Source organism: Canis lupus, chromosome X, assembly GCF_048164855.1.
Source record: "Canis lupus baileyi chromosome X, mCanLup2.hap1, whole genome shotgun sequence".
Classification (NCBI taxonomy): domain Eukaryota; kingdom Metazoa; phylum Chordata; class Mammalia; order Carnivora; family Canidae; genus Canis; species Canis lupus.
This window is the reverse complement of record NC_132876.1, coordinates 107589803-107608043: the sequence shown is the minus strand read 5'-3', so window position 1 is coordinate 107608043 and position 18241 is coordinate 107589803. Positions and strand designations below refer to the sequence as shown.

Genomic DNA, 18241 nt, shown 5'->3' with positions numbered 1-18241 from the left:
CAGCCCTAGTTTTACCCATGGTACCCAGTTATTTAAGAGAAACCCCCATGTAAGCAATGTGGGATCTGGCTGGCTCTTTTTTATTTTTTTAAGATTAATTTATTTATTTCAGAGAGAGAAAGAGAGTGAGAGTGAGAGTGCAAGTGGGGGAAGGGGCAGAAGGAGAGAATCTTCAAGCAGACTCCCCACTGAGCGTGGAGCCCAAATGCAGGGCTCCATCTCACCACCCACGAGATCATGAGCTGAGCTGAAACCAAGAGCCAGACACTTAACTGAACAAGCCACCAGGCACCCCTGGCTGGCTCTTATATCTCATTTCTCTCCATGAAGAGGAATATGTAGCTATCTGAAGATACAAAAACTGATTTAGTCTAGATTCACATTTTATATTTACTCAAGTATTTGAACTCATAAAAAGTTTATTGATATAATTTAGGATGTGAAGAACTAAAATACATTCCAAATATTGACCAAAATAGTGTGTGAAGTATAGAGAACTTCCTATCAAAATTATTGTCATGCATATTGCCCTATCCCTCTCTGTGAAATCCAGTTCCTCCTCCAGTTGGTGAATTCTTCAGCTGATTTGCTTTGCCAGGTGCCAAACAGGAAGGTAAAGTAAGAAGTGAAGCCAACGAGAAGGCAGAGATACAAATGTACAAACAAGACATTCCTGCTAGAGGCTTAGGCATTCAGGAGGTTCGTAATCTTCATACAAATATATAAAATTTTTTCATGAGCTATTTTTATTTGAATCCATTCTCTTTCTCTTCAGTTCTTCACATCAAACCTGCAAAAGAAAAGCCAAAGGAAGCATTAGTTTTGTTTTCGTAAGATATAATGTAGGGATAGCTTGAAAATCAATGTGATAGGTAAAAGTCAAAATTGGAGACATTATTTTCACTTGGAAACTTCATCTCTTGATTCGATGAATATAAAGTGAACTGTGAGTAGGTGTGACCATCCGCTTTGACTCTAGTGATTTAAATAATTCCAAACTAAATTAGGATGGCTTCCTTCTGGAAGAATTAGAGTATAATGCTAACCTTATGTGTGTGACTTGCAAGACCTTTGGTGCCTGTGGTAAATTTGCAGTCGTGGCCCCAATTCTCCACCCCTCCGCACAGCCATCCCCATTGCCGTGTAACTTTTTAGTTGCCTACTATCATAGGTGGGGTATAATTCCTCACATCTAAGTCTGGCCATGAGACTTGCTTCAGCCAACAGAATGAGGCAGAAGTGATGGTCTGTCAGTTCTGACCCTGAACAGGTGTCACATGTGTTTGTTAACTCTCTTGCACATCTGCCATTGGCCCGCCCGCTAATCCCAGGAAAAGGATGAGAAACATGTGCAGCTGAGCCACCCCAGCTAACACGTCCCCACCAGGCCCCATTAGCACAGAGCCTCCAGCTATAGAGATGCCTAAGTGAGGGGGATCCCTGGGTGGCTCAGAGGTTTAGCACCTGCCTTCAGTCCAGAGCATGGTCCTGGAGGCCCGGGATCGAGTCCCACATCGGGCTCCCTGCGTGGAGCCTGCTTCTCCCTCTGCCTACGTCTCTGTCTCATAAATAAATAAAATCTTTAAAAAAAAAAAAAAAGATGCCTAAGTGAGCCCAGCCTAAATCAGCTGAGCCAGGAACATACGAGCTAGGATAATAAATGTTCTAAGCCATTGGATTTGGGTGACGGGGAGTTGGTTATGCACCCATAGCTAATGCATACGGTGCCATTTCTTTTAAAATCTCTTGTAATGTAAAGATCTTTTGACATCACTCACACATTTGTTTTCCATTATTCCTGGGTGTCATTCCTTGTGTTACTTCCTTATGTGAACAAGATGAATCTTTTCTAACAAGTGGAATGCTCACATTTGTTTATTGTCAGTGGCTGGAGAAAGAAAATTCCACAAACAAAGGTCCCTCACTGCTGTGGCAGACACTAGGGCTGGCTTCTCTCCATACCCACGCTCAACTACCTTCACCCTCGTTTTCCTCTACTACAGAGGCTGGTGGCCAAGTACTCTCCCTGCCGGTATCTCTTTGAGGTAGGGGTAGTCATGGGACCCAGTCATGGCCAGTGAGCCCTGTAGCAGAGGTCTTCTAGAATGCTTGGCTTTCCAGTGTTCTTAGAGCACATTTTGTCATTTACCATTTACAGCATTGCTGTAATGCAGTTTTTGTTTATATGGCCATACCGTGTTTTCTCGCGTTTCACTTTATTGCACTTTGCAGATACTGCACTTTTAACAAACTGAAGGGCTGTGGCACCCCTGTGTTGAGCAGGTCTGTGGGCATAATTTTTCCAATAACATTTGCTCACTTGGCATCTGTCACATTTTGGTAATTCTCACAATATTTCAGATATTTTCATTATTATATTTGTTATGGTGATCTGTGACCAGTGATCTTTGATGTTACCGTTGTAATTGTTTTGGGGTGCCATGCACCATGCCCAGATAAGGTAACAAACTTAACAGATGTTTGTGTGTGTTCTATTCCACTGACCAGTCCTTCCCCTGTCTCTCTCACCTCGGGCCTCCCTATTCCCTGAGACATAACAATATTGCAGTTAGGCCAGTTGATAACCCTACAGTGGCCACTAACTATTCAAGAGAAAAGAAGAGTCATTCGATGCCACAAACTTAACTGTTGCCTTATTTTAAGAAACTGCCACAGTCCCCCCAGCCTGCAGCAACCACCACCATGCTGATCTGTCAGCAGCCATCAACATCAAGGCAAGCCCCTCCACCAGCAAAAAGAGTACAAGTTGCTGAAAGCTCAAATGATGGTTAGCAGGTTTTAAGCAATAATGTATCTTATTTAAGGCATGTACCTCGGTTTTATTTTGGGCCTAATGCTATTGCACACTTAATGGACTGCAAAATAGTGTATACATGATTTTTAGAAGCACTGGGAAACCAAAAAAATTCATTTCAGTCACTTTTTTGCAGTGGTCTGGAACCAAACCCACAATGTCTCCAAAATCCACCTGTACTCACTGTTGAGATGAAATATGTAGAGGTCAAAAGGCAAAGTGAGTAGCTCAAAGTCTCATAGCTGGTAAATAGAGAAGCTGGGGTTTGAACTCAGGTGTTTTGATTCTGGCTTTTTCCAGACCACTAACAGGAAAGTTCTAGACAGCTCTCAAGCCAGAGGAAAAGATAGGGAAAGATTCATAAAGATATAGCTGAAAACATTAATAGCAGTCAGCACAGGTGCTCATATTTCTTTAGCATTTTTTTTTTAGAAACTCTATTCTCAGTCCATGCTGGCCACCAAGAGGAAGCAAGATACCAACTCTTCCCGGCCCCAGACTTCTGGCTGAAATGCCTTTTGTTGGCCAGTAACTTCCTGGCCTCATCTGGGCCCTCCAGCCAGTCCGTATCTGATCACTCTCCCTCGTGCACCCCATGCTCTGAGTTTGCTGGACGCTCACTGCTTCTGTAATGCGAGGGGACCCTCAGGCCTCTCCCTCTGTGCTTACAACTGTGTACCCCCTCTCCACTGCTGTGACTCTCACATAACACACTGCATTGCAATTATCTGTTATATATGCATCTTGTCTCTCCTCTCATGGCTTCCCTACATAGCTGTCCTGCCACTAGGCTCTCACCTCCAGGAGCCTGTGAATACTTCCTATTCATATTTACATCCCCCTGCCGATCACAGCACCTGGCCCACGGCACGGCCCAGAGGACTGACGAGTGGACCACTGGGTAAGTGAGAGCAGGATGAGAAGTGGAGTTGGAGTTATAGCCAAAGCCACGTTCGTCAATGTGAGGCAGCAGGAATGAGCGAGGGGCCACATGCTACACCAGGAGTGTTGATTTGATGTGCCGCGTCCCCATGGTGCTGTCACATCTGCCTGAGGCCCTGGCTATAGCCCCATGGCAGTACACTCAAGCCATTTGCTGTGGTGACTGTGCTGGGTGACATATGGCCAGTCACTCTGGCTTAGTGAGAGGCCCATGACAATCTGCCCTCGAAGCTGAGACATTCCTTCAGCTCCTCTGAGCAGCATGGAAAGAGTGATGAGTCATAGCAAATTGTCACTGAAGTATGTTCTAGGAGGTGTGATTTCGCTCCAAGAAGTGTCCAGACCGAGAAGTGCCATCTGCAACCCAGAAATGGGAACCATTTCTGTGACAAGCTTGATAGGGACTTTGACCACCACCTATATGCCCCAGGTGGATGAAATTGTGGCCATACTGAGAAGTATGAGATGAGCCATTTGCAATGATCCTCCAGTGACTATTTAAAAGCCCTGAAGCACCCCTCACAGTGGGGCTCAGCTTGTGGTCCTCTGTCTCTGACAGTTTTGGAAACACAAGGAAATGTTGACCGAGTCTTCCCAGATCATCATCACCACTGTAAGAGACCCAGATGATTTAGGAAAACAAACATATGTAATTCTTTCTGCAACACTATTCCCGGGAGATCTGTGCTCTTCCCCTTCCCTTGCAGTGCCTGCCAGCCATGGGAAGCTTGAGGAAGCTGGTGGAAGAGGGGACCCCTGTACCCAAATCATCGGCCTATGCATCATATGGCGGTGGGGAAATAGCTAATGACAATGGTGCCAGTTTTGACCACCTGCTGTGTGCCACTTCACACAATTACTTCATTTAATCTGCAGTGGAATCTCATTTCTCCCTTGTAGAAGGAGCCAGGCAGGAGACAGCAGATGAGACAGAGGACTCACAGCAGTTGTCCTTCTGCAGACCATCCTGCCCACCCCCCAGGCTTTCCCTCTCCCTCCTGGGTCGCAGTGAAATCTAAGAGGACCCAGCAACATTGGACACAGGGCAGTGCTGATGGCTACGGTCACATATGGTCCTTGCTGCACTGCCAAGCCCCCAAAGGACCGGAGTCTCCATCCTTGGCCTTGTGGGACTCAGTGTGTTCTTGGAATACCTGTCAGTTTCCAGAATACAAGAATGCAGAAATTCAGAGACACGGGGTCAGCGTTCAATTTTAGAAATGGGAACAATGGGAAGGGATCCAGAGCTAAAAGTGTACATGCGACAAAGCACACTTGTTTTTCGGGTTGTTGGAATGCAAGTGTGTTGGGTGGCATCCCAGGCCACACTGCTTTGCGGCCTAGCCAGCTGTGTCCTCTTCTTCTGTAGGCACATTTGTGAGAACAATGGGCAATATGAGGCAATTTATTGAAAAGTCACTCTCCAGGTATCCCACACACCTTTTGTACCCAAATCCAAAAGACATAGAGGCCCCACTTCTAGTTTATGCTTGGGAAGGACACACGTTGGCTGGTACAGGGGTGATACACCAGATATCTCCCTTGTGTCACCCTAGATCCAGGCTGAGGAACATGTGATGTTTATGCCTTGCCATGACCCATTTATAGCTGTGTTAGTCATAGTGGCCATGACCCCTCATACATCATTTATGAAATGGAGTCCACTCAACACTTGTCTGCATTTAGTCCTTTAACCAGACACTCGGGTACTGTGTGGTGATTACTTCCTCCTGCGTGCTGCTCAATCACAGACCATAAACACAGTGACACTCAAAAGTAGTCAAGAGAAAGGGTGTACCTCATATTCTCTCTGGTTCCATATGCGATGGCTGGCCATGCACCCAGAGCAAACTGACTGAAGCTTTGGAATTGGCTAGAGGGCATTGGTAGGGTCCTCTGAAATTTGTAAAGCACGTTCGCGCACATTGGCCCATGGAAATGACCACATGGAGAGGAAGGTGGCGCGAGCTACAACTGGGGTTCAGGTCAAATCCCACTAAAACAAGTTCAGAAGGGTTGTTGTTGTTGTTGCTTTTAATCCTATCATATTGAGAATTTGTGGTACTGGATAATCAAGCCAGAGTTGACTGCTGGCAGCTGAGACAACACTGACTTTGTTTGGGGAGATCTAAGTGGAGAAATGGGCATCATCCAAGACCCATCACCACCGGCAGCTCCTGGTTTTGTGGTCAATCTCTCCATCCAGCAGAGCACAGACCTCCTTGTGTCTAGGGGGCCAGTGACTTCACTGGACAAACACTGACCCAAGACCCACCACATGAAGCAGAGCTCACTAACACCTAAGGTAGACAAAGCAATGGAACAAATGGAGTAGACTGTCTTATCAAGAAATTCTCACAGTTTCCAAAGATGGCAAGATCCTTCTGTGTTGTTTAGGCATGAGCATTCAAAGCCTAGAGACAATGGTGCTTGCATCAGAAATACCCAACATCCTCTGAGAACCATCTGGCAACAGTCAGTGGCAGTCACAGGTTCTGGAACATCCAAATGGTAAACCAATTACTTAACATAAGGTTAACAGAACCGATAAAATAAATATAGTCCTCTCTGTCTCTCTCCCGCAAGGCATCCTGGAATCACATTGCCATGGAGATCACCTTAGAGCTGACCAACTGTTTGTTTTTACACTAGCCAATGATGGTACCAAGTGGTATTCAAATAAAAACCTGGCGTTTGATGTTCCATCAGGCAAAGCTAGAACTACAAAGCTTGAAAACTATTTTTGAAGATGAACAGAACTAGAATTGTCATATTGCTCCTCATTATAGAAATTAGGCAATTAAAATCCAGTGGAGTTGACTCAATTGTCCAAGATCACACAAACTAGTTAATGGCTGGTCCAGGATTAGAAAGCCTGTCTGGAGCTCTTTCCCCCATGCTTCTTTTCAAAACTCTAATAAAATGAGCACAAGTAATCTGTACACACTGACGGTATTGGAGGCACCTTGCAGAAACAACTGATACAAAAAAATATACCTGTAGTGTATCAATAAGTTGATTTAGTTCTTTTATTTGTTCTAACGGACCTCAATATTTAACTTAAAAAATATTTCTTGCCTTCTCAGAATTTAGAGGGGTTTCTTTTTAATATTTTTGTAGAGCAAACGTACAAATCTTAAGTGAACAACTTGATGGATTTTTTTCTATATATGTGTATATATAGCATATATGGCTTTTATTTTTACATAGGTTTTCAATACTACTGTATCTGCCAACATATCCTCAAGGATTGGTTGGTTTGTTTCTTTGTTTGGGAAATACTAGTTCCAAGAGACAATAACACACATTTCACTTTTGAAAGAAAAGGAGAGGAAGGAAAAAAAGGAAACTTTCTATGGTCAGATAAATAGAGAAATAATAGGTTAAACAAAGATAAACCATTTTCTTCGGTTTAGGGCTCCTCACAGCTTTATATTTTTCTTTTTTTGATTTAAATTTTAGTTAACATACAGTGCAATATTGGTTTCAGGAGTAGAATTCAGTGATTCATCGCTTACATACAACACCCAGTGCTCATCACAAGTGACCTTCTGAATATCCACCCTCCAACTTGCCCATCCCTCACCCACCTCCCTCCATCAACCCTCAGTTTGTTCTCTATTATTAAGAGTCTCTTATGGCTTGTTTCCCTCTCTCCTTTTTTCCCCCTTCCCATATGTTCATCTGTTTTCCTTCTCGAATTCCACATATGAGTGAGATCATACAGTATTTGTCTTTCTCTGACTAACATTTCATTTAGCATAATACTCCCTAGTTCCATCCACATCATTGCAAATGGCAAGATCTCATTCTTCTTGATGGCTAAGTAATATTCCAACACACACACACCACTTATTCCTTATCCATTCGTCAGTTGATGGACATCTGATCTCTCACCAGAGTTTGGCTATTCCTGATAATGCTGCTGTAAACATCAGAGTGCATGTACCGCTTTGTATCTATATTTTTTTATCCTTCGGGTAAATACCTAGTAGCGCAATTGCTGGATCATAGGGTAGCTCTATTTTTAACTTTTTGAGGAACCTCCATACTATTCTCCAGAGTGGCTGCACCAGTTTGCATTCCCAGCAACAGTGCAAGAGGGTTCCTCTTTCTCCACATCCTCACCAACATCTGTTGTTTCTTGTGTTGTAAATTTTGACAGGCGTGAGGTGGTATCTCATCGTGGGGTGTTTTTTTTTTTTTTTGTATTTTTTTTTATTGGAGTTCGATTTGCCAACATATAGCATAACACCCAGTGCTAATCCCGTCATCATTGTGGCTTTGATTTGTATTTCTCTGATTTGTATTTCTCTTTTCATTAATCATTCGTTATATCACAAATAGTGTCTGTAGTAGTCATGTCTTCTGCCAATTTCTTAACTGGATTATTTGTTTTTTGGGTGTTGAGTTTGTAAGTTCTTTATAGATTTTGGATACTAGCCCTTTATCAGATATATCATTTTCAAATATCTTCTCCCATTCCATAGGCTGCCTTTTAAAAAGTTTTGTTGATTGTTTCCTTTGCTGTGCAGAAGCTTTTTATCTTGATGAAGTCCCAATAGTTCATTTTTGCTTTTGTTTCCTTTGCCTCCAGAGATGTGTCTATTAAGAAGTTGCTGCGGCTGAGCTCAAAGAGGTTGCTGCCTGTGATCTCCTCTAGGATTTTGATGGTTTTCTGTCTCACATTCAAGGTCTTTCATCCATTTTGAATTTATTTTTATGTATAGTGTAATAAAGTGGTCCAGTTTCATTCTTCTGCATGTTGCCATCCAGTTTTCCCAACACTATTTGTTAAAGAGACTTTTTTCCACTGGACATTGTTTCCTGCTTTGTCAGAGACTAGTTGACCAAAAAAAAGAAAAAAAAAGATTAGTTGACCATAGAGTTGAGGGTTCATTTCCAGGTTGTCTATTCTGTCCCACTGATCTGTGTGTCTGTTTTTGTGCCGGTACCATACTGTCTTGATGATTACAGCTTTGTAATATAGCTTGAATTCCAGAATCATGATGCTTCCAGCTTTGTTTTTCTTTTTCAGAATTGCTTCAGCCATTCAGGATCTCTTGCAATTCCATAAAAATTTTAGGATTGTTTGTTCTAGCTCTGTGAAAAAAATTCTGGTGGTATTTTGATAAGGATTGCATTCGATGTGTAGATTGCTTTAGGTAGTATAGACATTTTAACAGTGTTCTTCTAATCCATGAGCATGGAATTCTTTTTCATTTCTTTGTGTCATCTTCAATTTCTTTCATAAGTGTTCCAGAGTTCTCAGAGTACACATCTTTTACCCTCAGAGCTTTAAATATACAGATGTATATTGTGTGTTTTGGGTGGTGGGGATGACACCAGGTAGCATTTTCAAAATTACTTTATTACTGCACCATTCTTCCAGTAGTCTACTGTTCGTATTCTTTTTCATTAATCATTCATTATATCACAAATAGTGTCTGTAGTATTTTATCAGGTGGATACACCAGAGTTTACTTAATCAGAATCTTGTTAATGGGTATTTGGGCTTTTAATCACTTTTGCTATCATAAATGAACATAACTTTTTCCACACGAACATTTTCTTTTAGGATAGCTTCCATCAAGGCCTAACTGGGTGGGGGAAGATAGAAATTTTTAATGGCTTGAACTTTCTTCATTTCCTAAGCCCCACACCCTCATTGTGTAGATTAGCGGGATGCCTCCTATTCAGAAGACACTCCATATCTATTGAGGGAATAAGCAAGTGTCTGTTTCATGATCATTTTCCCACTCATCATGGTGAATATTATAAGAGGAAAATTGTTAACTCTTTTTTCATTGAGCATGCTTTTGATTACTAGTGAGGCTGCACATTTTCTCATGCTTCTCTAATTATACATCCACTTTTGTGAATTGTGAGCTCATTTCCTTTATCTGTTTATCTATTAAGGTGTTAGTGTTTTGGTTCCCAATTTTCATGGGCTCTTTATATAATTGCACATTTCATGCAAAACAATTTTCTTGTTAGAGCTTGCTGTTTAATGTTTGGATTTTTTTCAAGTACAGACATTTTTTAAAATTAGCAAGATTTTGAGGGATGATTCTGCTGGCTCTTCTTTTTTAATTAAAGTTTTAAAAATTATTTTGTTTTAGTTGACATGCAATGTTACATTAGCTTCAGGTGTACAACATATGTGATTTGGCAACTGTATACATTATGCTGTGCTCACCACAAGTGTAGCTGCCATCTGTCACCATACATCACTTTTACAATATCACTGCCTATATGGCTTTTACTTCTTTAAGAAGTTACCTGGGGAAGGTTAAACCAATGCCTTCATTCTTTTTCCCAAATCATTCCAACCATAATTTTAAATTAGTTATAGCCAAATCCTACCTTTTGAAACCATCATCAAAGAACTTTAATTCTGTCATCTTAAAAGTGATAAAAGGTCAAAAAAAGAAGGATGTTCATGGGAAGGAAAGAAACATCACTTTGGAGATGTGAGGTCTCGATATAGGTTTTTGGAAATCACTCCCAAAGCTGTAGGGCAGGTTGTTTTTAAACTATCCAGAATAAGAAGTGTAAACTTGGCTGCAAATTAGAATCACCTGGAGAGTTTTTAAAACTCTCAAGGCCCAGGTTGCCCCCAGACCAATGACATCAGTCTCTGGGGTTGTGAGCAGTATTCTTTAGAGCTCCCAAGGCCTCTGATGTGCAGGCAGGGTTGAGAACTGCTGGCCTAGAAGGGCTTCTCAGAGTTTAATGTCCATAGGAAGCACCTCGGGATCTCGTTAAACTGCAGATTCCTTCTCTAGGGGTCTGGGTGGGGCTTAGGTTGTGCGTTTCTAGCAACCTTCCAAGAGATGCCATCGCTTTTAGTCCATAGATCACACTTTGAGAATCAAGGGTCTAGAGGAGTCATTCTCTCACTGTGTGAGGTGGTATCTTGTCCCCTCCCACAGACATTTGGCAACATGTAGAGACATTTTAGGCTATTACATCCAGAAGGAAGAGGTGCCACTGGCATCTGGTGGGTAGAGGCCAGGGATACTCTAAGCATCCCACAGGGCCCGAGACAGCCCCCACCCCAAAGAGTTATCCCACCCAAATGTGAAGATTGCTGAGGTCAAGAAACACTTCTGTGAAAGAAAATGATCCCAAACCTGAGCTGGGACAGCTGTGTGCTCTGGTGTGATGAGTGGTCCCTTCTGGGGCATTTCTGATAAAACATATGAATGATTTTCTGATCAACTTTAATCAGATTAAGAGCCCCTTATGGGAAATTAGATTTACCTGCCTCACTAAATCAGCCTTGTAACAGAGTTTAATGACCACTTCTACTTGGTCTAACAATGTTATCTAACCACATTATTTCCTATTCCAAGTTTATGAACTAGCCCTTTTGAAGCTTCTTTAAGCAACTTTTTTTTTGTTTGTTTTATTGAATATAGTTGGCACCCAGTGTTACGTTAGCTTCAGGTGTACAACATGATGATTCAACAAGTCTATATGTTGTGCTGTGCTCACAAGTGTAGCTACCGTCTTCCCCATGCAACACCGTGACAATACTACTGACTATGTTCCCAGTGCTGTACCTTTCATCCCCATGACATACATTTCCTAACTGGAAGCCTCCCACTCCCCTTCTTTAAGCAACTTTGAAGTAAAGCTTTGACATGTACTTGCAATCAGTTCATCAGAGAAAACCCTTCCACACCTTTTGCCTTGCCAGCCTCCAAACTGGTTCCCAGATGGGATCTTGTTTATATGTTCAGCTCATGTTTACTGAGTGCCTACTGTGGGGGCATTTTAGCATGAACTCTCACCTTCAGATCCTGACTCTTCCTGCTTCCTAGCCGTGTCACCCTGGTCAAGTACTCCTCTGTAGTGCAGGAAACTAAGAGTATCAAGCTTATAGGGTTGTAGGGAGCATAACTTATTAAAGCAATTAGCAGAGCACCTCTATGTATTTAAAAAAAAGAGAAAAGCTTACAAGTTCCACAAAAATCTTATAAGTCAACACATCCCTTACTCCCCTCTGCCCTCCAAGCAGGATTCAGTCATTGTCATCTTGGCTGGAGGCTCATTGTGGTGCTGATGGTTGGTGGAGGTCTAAGTGGCTAGAGTAGAGAATCGAAAGGAGTTAACGGAGTCAAAATTACAGAAAACAGAGGGCTTGGGGTCATCAGCGGATAATTGGGTTTGGGGGAAATAATGAGAGATTTGGGGTAAGTCTCTAGGGTGAAGGGATCTTGCACTGGAAATGAATCAAGAGACTTTTGGAGTAGTTTTACTGTGTGTTTTACAATGTAAATCCTTCTTAGATGAAGATCTGCATTCATTTTTGAGGCCATTTTTGGCAACCAATTTACGCTTCTTTTGGATGTGGCTTGGGACTTAAATATGCGTAAATGGTCTTAAAGGTGAGCACCAAAATGCCTGGCTTTAATTTGGTTACATCATATGTCAGAAAATGTATTAGGTACTGTGGATACACTAGGGGACAAGTTATCCCTCTTCAAGGAACTGAACATCTGGAAGGACAGTCAGATAATAAAATAAATGGTGGCTGCTGTGGGTGCTATTCAGTTAAGGGGCCATGGAAGGGCTTTTCAGAAATTGTATTTAAACTGAGACTTGGGGGCACCTGGGTGGCTCAGAGGTTGAGCACCTGCCTTTGGCTCACGTAGTGATCCTGGGGTCCTGGGATCAAGTCTCACATCGGGCTCCCCACAGGGGGTTTGCCTCTCCATCTATCTATGTCTCTGACTCTCTCTGTGTGTCTCTCATGAATAAATGAATGAATAAATAAATAAAATCTTTAAAAATAAATAAAATCTATTTAAAAAATAATCTGAGACCTAATGAGGGGTAGGAACTAACCAGCTAATGGGTATAGGAGAAAGACTTGAAAAGAATATTCTGAGCATGTGTAGCAGCCTCGTGTTAGCGTGGCACCTCCATGAACTGGGAGCAGTTCACTAGGTTTGGAACAAGAAATGCTCTGAGCAGGCAGCAATGCAAGATGGGGGAACACTGGTGAGTATAAGCCAGTTAATACTGGCCCCAGGGGTAATGGGGAGCCACTGAAGGGTGTTCAGCAGGGCAGTGACATTATCAGTTTTGTGGTTTTTCTGTTTCTTTTCTTTTCTTTTTTTTTTTTTTGAAAGGTCTGTTGACTGCAGGGCTCTGGCAACTAAAACCAAGTGAGAAAAGGCTCTGAGAAGTGAAATGCACAGGTCACTTTGACAGCTGTGGGCCACTAATGCTCCAGTTGTTCAGTGAGGTCACCTGTGTGACAGCAACAAGAATGGCGGATGAATGGAATTTGCAAACCTTCTTTCAAGGTGAAAAGAGGGGTCAAACATGTCAGACCCTCCTAGCACTTGTCCAGGGGCTCTTGCCTGAGGATTGTGAAAGGAGGCCATTCACCATTAGCGAAGGCCCAAAGGCTCCTCGGTGAAGCATTTCAGCTCCAGATAGGAGAATTCCATCAAGGGCTTAGGTAAATTCCCATGGGCCACACAAGCGTTACTTCGAGAACTAAATACGAAACAAATCGCAAGTGACCACAGACTGCTGGGCAGGCCCTGGGAACTCATACTGAGCTCTCACCTGTCAGTTCACAGTATTTTGTGAGCTGGGAAGAATCTGAGCTTAAATAGAGCAGAAATGGACAGTCTCTCGGATCCCATGGCTTAATTTATTGAATAGGGGAAAGAAGCCTTGGGAGGGAGACAGACCCGCTCCTAACGATTTAACCATTAATAAAGCTCTGCTATAAATGGAACTCGGGAGAGAAGGTAGCGTGGCAGAGGGCACAGGAGTGGGCCCCATTAGACAAAATAGGTCAGGCAGGGAGAAAGTGGTCGTGTCTCCTGACGAGTTACGGTGATCAGAGATGACAGGCCTTGTCGTTTTTTTAGCTGATAGAAAAGGGATAGAGAATGAAGAAGAGGTTTCTTTCTTGCTGTTGCCTTTCTTAGAAGATGGCTGTTTCAAAGAGGATCCTGAAGAGAAAAGAACTGATAATATTGATCAGTTCAGAGCTTTGTGCTTAAAAATCTGTGTGTGTGTGTGTGTGTGTGTGTGTGTGTTCAGAGACATAAGTTTTTAAAGGAAAAAAATCTGTGATTTTCCTAGGGAGTCCCTGTGGCCAGGTCGCTGCCTTTTATCTGGGGTTAATGAAACCCACACTCCTTAAGGAGGGTGGCCTTGCCATTGGTTTGATTGTGATACTCTGTTTGTTTCCTCACTTCTTATTTTCTTTTTCTTGTTCTTTCACTCTCAGAAATCAAAAGCAAGAGCAGGAAAACATCGTAATATGGGAACAAGCCGAGGAGAGAGAACAGCATGCAAAAGGTAAACTTTATCCCTCAAACATGGGATTTTTAGTTCTCTATTGAGTTTGCTTTCCCTCAGAGGTTCTGCTTTTTTCTCCCTCCCTCTGGAGCACTGCCTCCCTAACGACTCAAGGAAGTGAGGAAAAACCTTTCCGGAGTGCTTGGAGTGTACACTTTGCTTATACGCTGTCTGGTTTCTGAAGGCTTCCTCTGTTAAAAAACATCAGGGAAACTGGCTTCACATTTGGAAATAATCTTTCTAATCTTCCCAAAGATAAACAACATTTGGTGTTTTAAATAAATATAAGAAATTGTGGGTGGTAAGGATCGGTTGGGGTTGAAAGAAAAACAAATATTGGAATGTTAAGGCTGAGTGACTTTGGGCAAACCTCACTTCTCTGGACCCCAGTGTTCTCGTTGGTTTAGAAAAAAAAGGTACTATTGGAGAGATCTCCCAGATGGTCCCCGGTGAATCTTGCCTCCTGGTGTTCATACCCTTATGTAGTCCTGTCTAATACTGAATAGGGCTGACTAGGACAATCAATAGGATATTACCGAAATGACGGAGTGTGACTTCTAAGGCTAGGTCATACAAGCCACCGCAGGTTCCGCCTTGCTCTCTCTTGGATCACTTCCTCTGGGGGAAGCCAGCTGCCATGTTGTGAGGGCATTCAAGCAGCCCAGTGGTGAGGTGTACGTGGAAAGACAGTAAGGTCTCCTGATAATAGTCATTATCCATTAACCAGTGCCATGAGTACACCATCTTAGAAGTGGATCTTTCAGTCTTAGTCAAAGCTTTAAATGACTATGGTCCCACCTGACATTTTGACAGCAACTTCATGAGGGACTCCAGGCCAGAACCACCCAGCTCAACCACCTCTAGATCCCTAATGCACAGAAACTCTGAGATAATACTTCTTATTGTTTTAAGCTGCAGGGTTTGGGGTAATTTGTCACACAGCAATAGACAATACAGTTGCTCAATCGCTAAATTATGGAAAGATCACAAATGCCCATCAACTGATGAATGAATAAAAAAGAAGTAGTATATCTATATAATGGAATATTACTCAGCCATAAAAAAAGAATGAAACCTTGCCATTTGCAACGATGTGGATGGAGCTAGGGAGTACTGTGCTAAGTGAAACAAGTCAGAAAAATACAAATACCATATGATTTCACTCATATGTAGAATTTAAGAAACAAAACAAACATAGGGGGGAAAAAGAGAGAGGAAAACCAAAAAAGAGACTCTTAACTCTAGAAAACAAACTGCTGGTTACCAGAAGGGAGGTGGGTGGGGGGGAGAAATGAGGGAAATAAGTGATGGGGAGTAAGGAGGGCACTTGTCTTGATGAGCACCAGGTGTTGTATGTTAACTGTTGAATCACTAAATTCTACACCCAAAACTAATATTGCACCATATGTTAACTAACTGGAATTTAAATAAAAACTTACATGTATGTGTATGTATAATACATATATACATATGTGTATACATGTGTTACTTGTACACACGCATATATATGTAATACAGTTGCTATAAGTCAAGTCTAGCTCTTGTATTTTATGTGTCAATGAATAGGTGTTATTGATGGGAATCACAAGAAATGGCACTTATGTCAGAAACCAGATCCTTAGCCAGAGGCTAGGAACAGACTGCTTTGGGCATTTCTGAAATGGTGAGTAGCCAGACATTAGAGATCTGGCATCCTGAGAACTCATGGATTCAATTTTGTGGGAGCAGGCCAACATAGCTGACTGATCTTGAACCAAAGCTTACAGTTCAGCACTCAGCAATCAGTGCTTTGCACATCATACCAAAAACATAACCCTCCTTGTATTGTGTTTATACCCAGAGGCTGAACAAGTTAAAAGAAACTCCAATGGAATGGGACTTACTTGGACTCTTCTCTTGGTGAGTCACTCCAAAGGGTGTGACTGGGATTATTTGGAGAGAACAGCAGCCCTGACAGTTTTTAGAGTGAGACGGATTGGGACAGGGCTTAAAAGTTGCTAAATTCATGGTTAAAGTCAAGTGACTCTCCAGGGTAGGGGACATACAGCAAAGCAGGGAGCATAGAGGGGACCTACTGGGCTGGGCTGGAATAAGTAACACAGATGGTCCCCTGACCTATGAGAATACAACTCTACATATTGCTGGCTAAACACATATCCGCAGCACTGAGAAGGCACAGCACACTCACTAGAGGGTGTCTTCGGCCCATGCCAAGCCCAGTATGGCTATTGTTCTGCACTCAATGGCATTCTGGGTAACACTATCTCTTCCCCATGTCCTATCCCAAACAGAAGCTGTGGCTCACCATTGGATCACCCTATACATAAGTGTACATCTGTGCTCCATGCCTTTCCAAGAAGGCTTGGCTCTTTCCCACATTTGGGGACTTCCATCCCAGCAACGTTGACATTCAACCAAAGAAATACTTTCCTAAGCAACAAACATTTCCATTTGGTTTGTCCTGGGAAGACCTTAGAAACATTCACTAACTTGGTCTTTATGACCCAAGCTGCACACTAGGCTCACCTTCGGGTCTTGTGAAATATACTCCTCCCTCAGAGAATTAATTGGTCAGAAGTGGGGTTCAGACAAGCCCAGGTGATCCTAGTGCAGCCCACACTGAGGATCTCAAGTCTAACTACATCCAGCAATTCATTGCTGCCTGACTCCAAGACTACAATAACTAGAATAAAAAGAAGTGATTCCCACCCAAAGCCCAAGGCTGGGCAACACAGTTGTTCAGAAACTGGCTTCAGTTCTTATGTCATAATATTTGAGAAAAGCTATACAATTGCCTATCAATCATCCAAGTAGCTGTGATCCTGGTCCTGTCTTGTACTGGATTTGTAAAGTGTTCAAATTTAGAACCCCTTTTGTGTTTTCCTTCCACTTCCTGGACATACATAACAGTATGCTTGAATGAAGGTTATCAAACCCGACTTTTTGGTCTCTGCATATATCCAAAACATGGCAAGGCCTTCCTTAGAAATATTTCTATAGAGATTGGAAAAATGATTTTTTCTTATTTCTTCCCAACCATTGCATCCAGAGATCTCTTGGTAGTATTTCTTGCAACTGCATGGGAATCTAGAATTATCTCTCAGTGAAAAAGTGTTAAAAGAAAACTACATAGTAAACTGGATTTGGCCTGTGGGACCTAGTTTGCCAACCCTTGGATTGTAACGGTGTCCAAACTTAATAAACAGTTACAGAAATTAATGCTGAACCAGTGAGGTTAAGTGACTGGTAGGTAAGTTGATGCCACTGCCAGAATTCCTGGCCCCTTAGCAGTGTCCTTCTTAATTTACACAGCACATTTCACCTCCATGGAGCTCATCCTATCTGCCACATGGAGAGTCAGCCTGGGGTAATGGGTTAAGAGCCAGTCAGCCCAAATTTGAATCCCAGTTGTCCTGTTGTCTAGTTGTGCTACTTTAGAGGAAGTCACATAACCTGTCTGTGCCTCAGGTTTGTCCCCTGTGAAATGGAGCTTATGAATTCTAACTCATTTACTAATCACAAGGTGACATACTTGGCATGGTGCCTGACCCTCAGAAACCCTATTCTAAGCATTTATGATTGTTGCTTCATTGATGCTTTGTGTATCTGAATTTCAGCAAAGAGGTTTGACCAAGTTGCTTACTATACCTTTGGATACTAGTTATAAAACTATGGATCAGATGATGGGTTAGTTAGAAATTCTCAATGTCCAGACCTAAACAATCTAGATTACTGGCTCGAGGTCAGTGGTTCTCAAAGTGTGGTCCCCAAACCAGCAGCAGCAGCCTGCGGGAACTTGTCAGAAATGCAGATTCTCGTGCCCACCCTAGACCCACTGAATCAGAAACTCTGGGGGTGGGACCCAGCAGTCTGAGTTTCAGGAGGCCCTCCACGTGATGCCAAGGCCCTGAGAAACTTTGATGACCGCTGCTGGAGGCCAATCTAAATGGTTTCCACTGCCACAGCCTACGGGATGCTGTCCTTGGTGCTGCCTTGTCCCCGCTCTCCTCGGGATCTCCCTTAAAGTTAGAGATGAGCTTGCTTCTTAAACTGGCAGATCAGACAGGCAAAGCCAGCCCGGAGGGAGAACTGTACCACTCGATGCTAGAATACAGACCTGAAATGATGTCATTCGGCTGGAAGTGCCAG

At 42.6% G+C, this 18241-nt stretch overlaps 1 protein-coding gene across 3 annotated transcripts in view; it reads right to left on the bottom strand.

Moving 5' to 3' along the window:
• Positions 1-401: 401 nt before the first annotated feature.
• SMPX (small muscle protein X-linked) overlaps positions 402-18241 on the bottom strand; it is a 57916-nt gene continuing 40076 nt past the window's right edge. For all 3 annotated transcript variants that reach the window (XM_072818024.1, XM_072818023.1, XM_072818022.1), the window contains exon 5: positions 402-790. The gene's annotated coding sequence lies outside the window, so the exon portion shown is untranslated. The remainder of the gene's footprint in view (positions 791-18241) is intronic.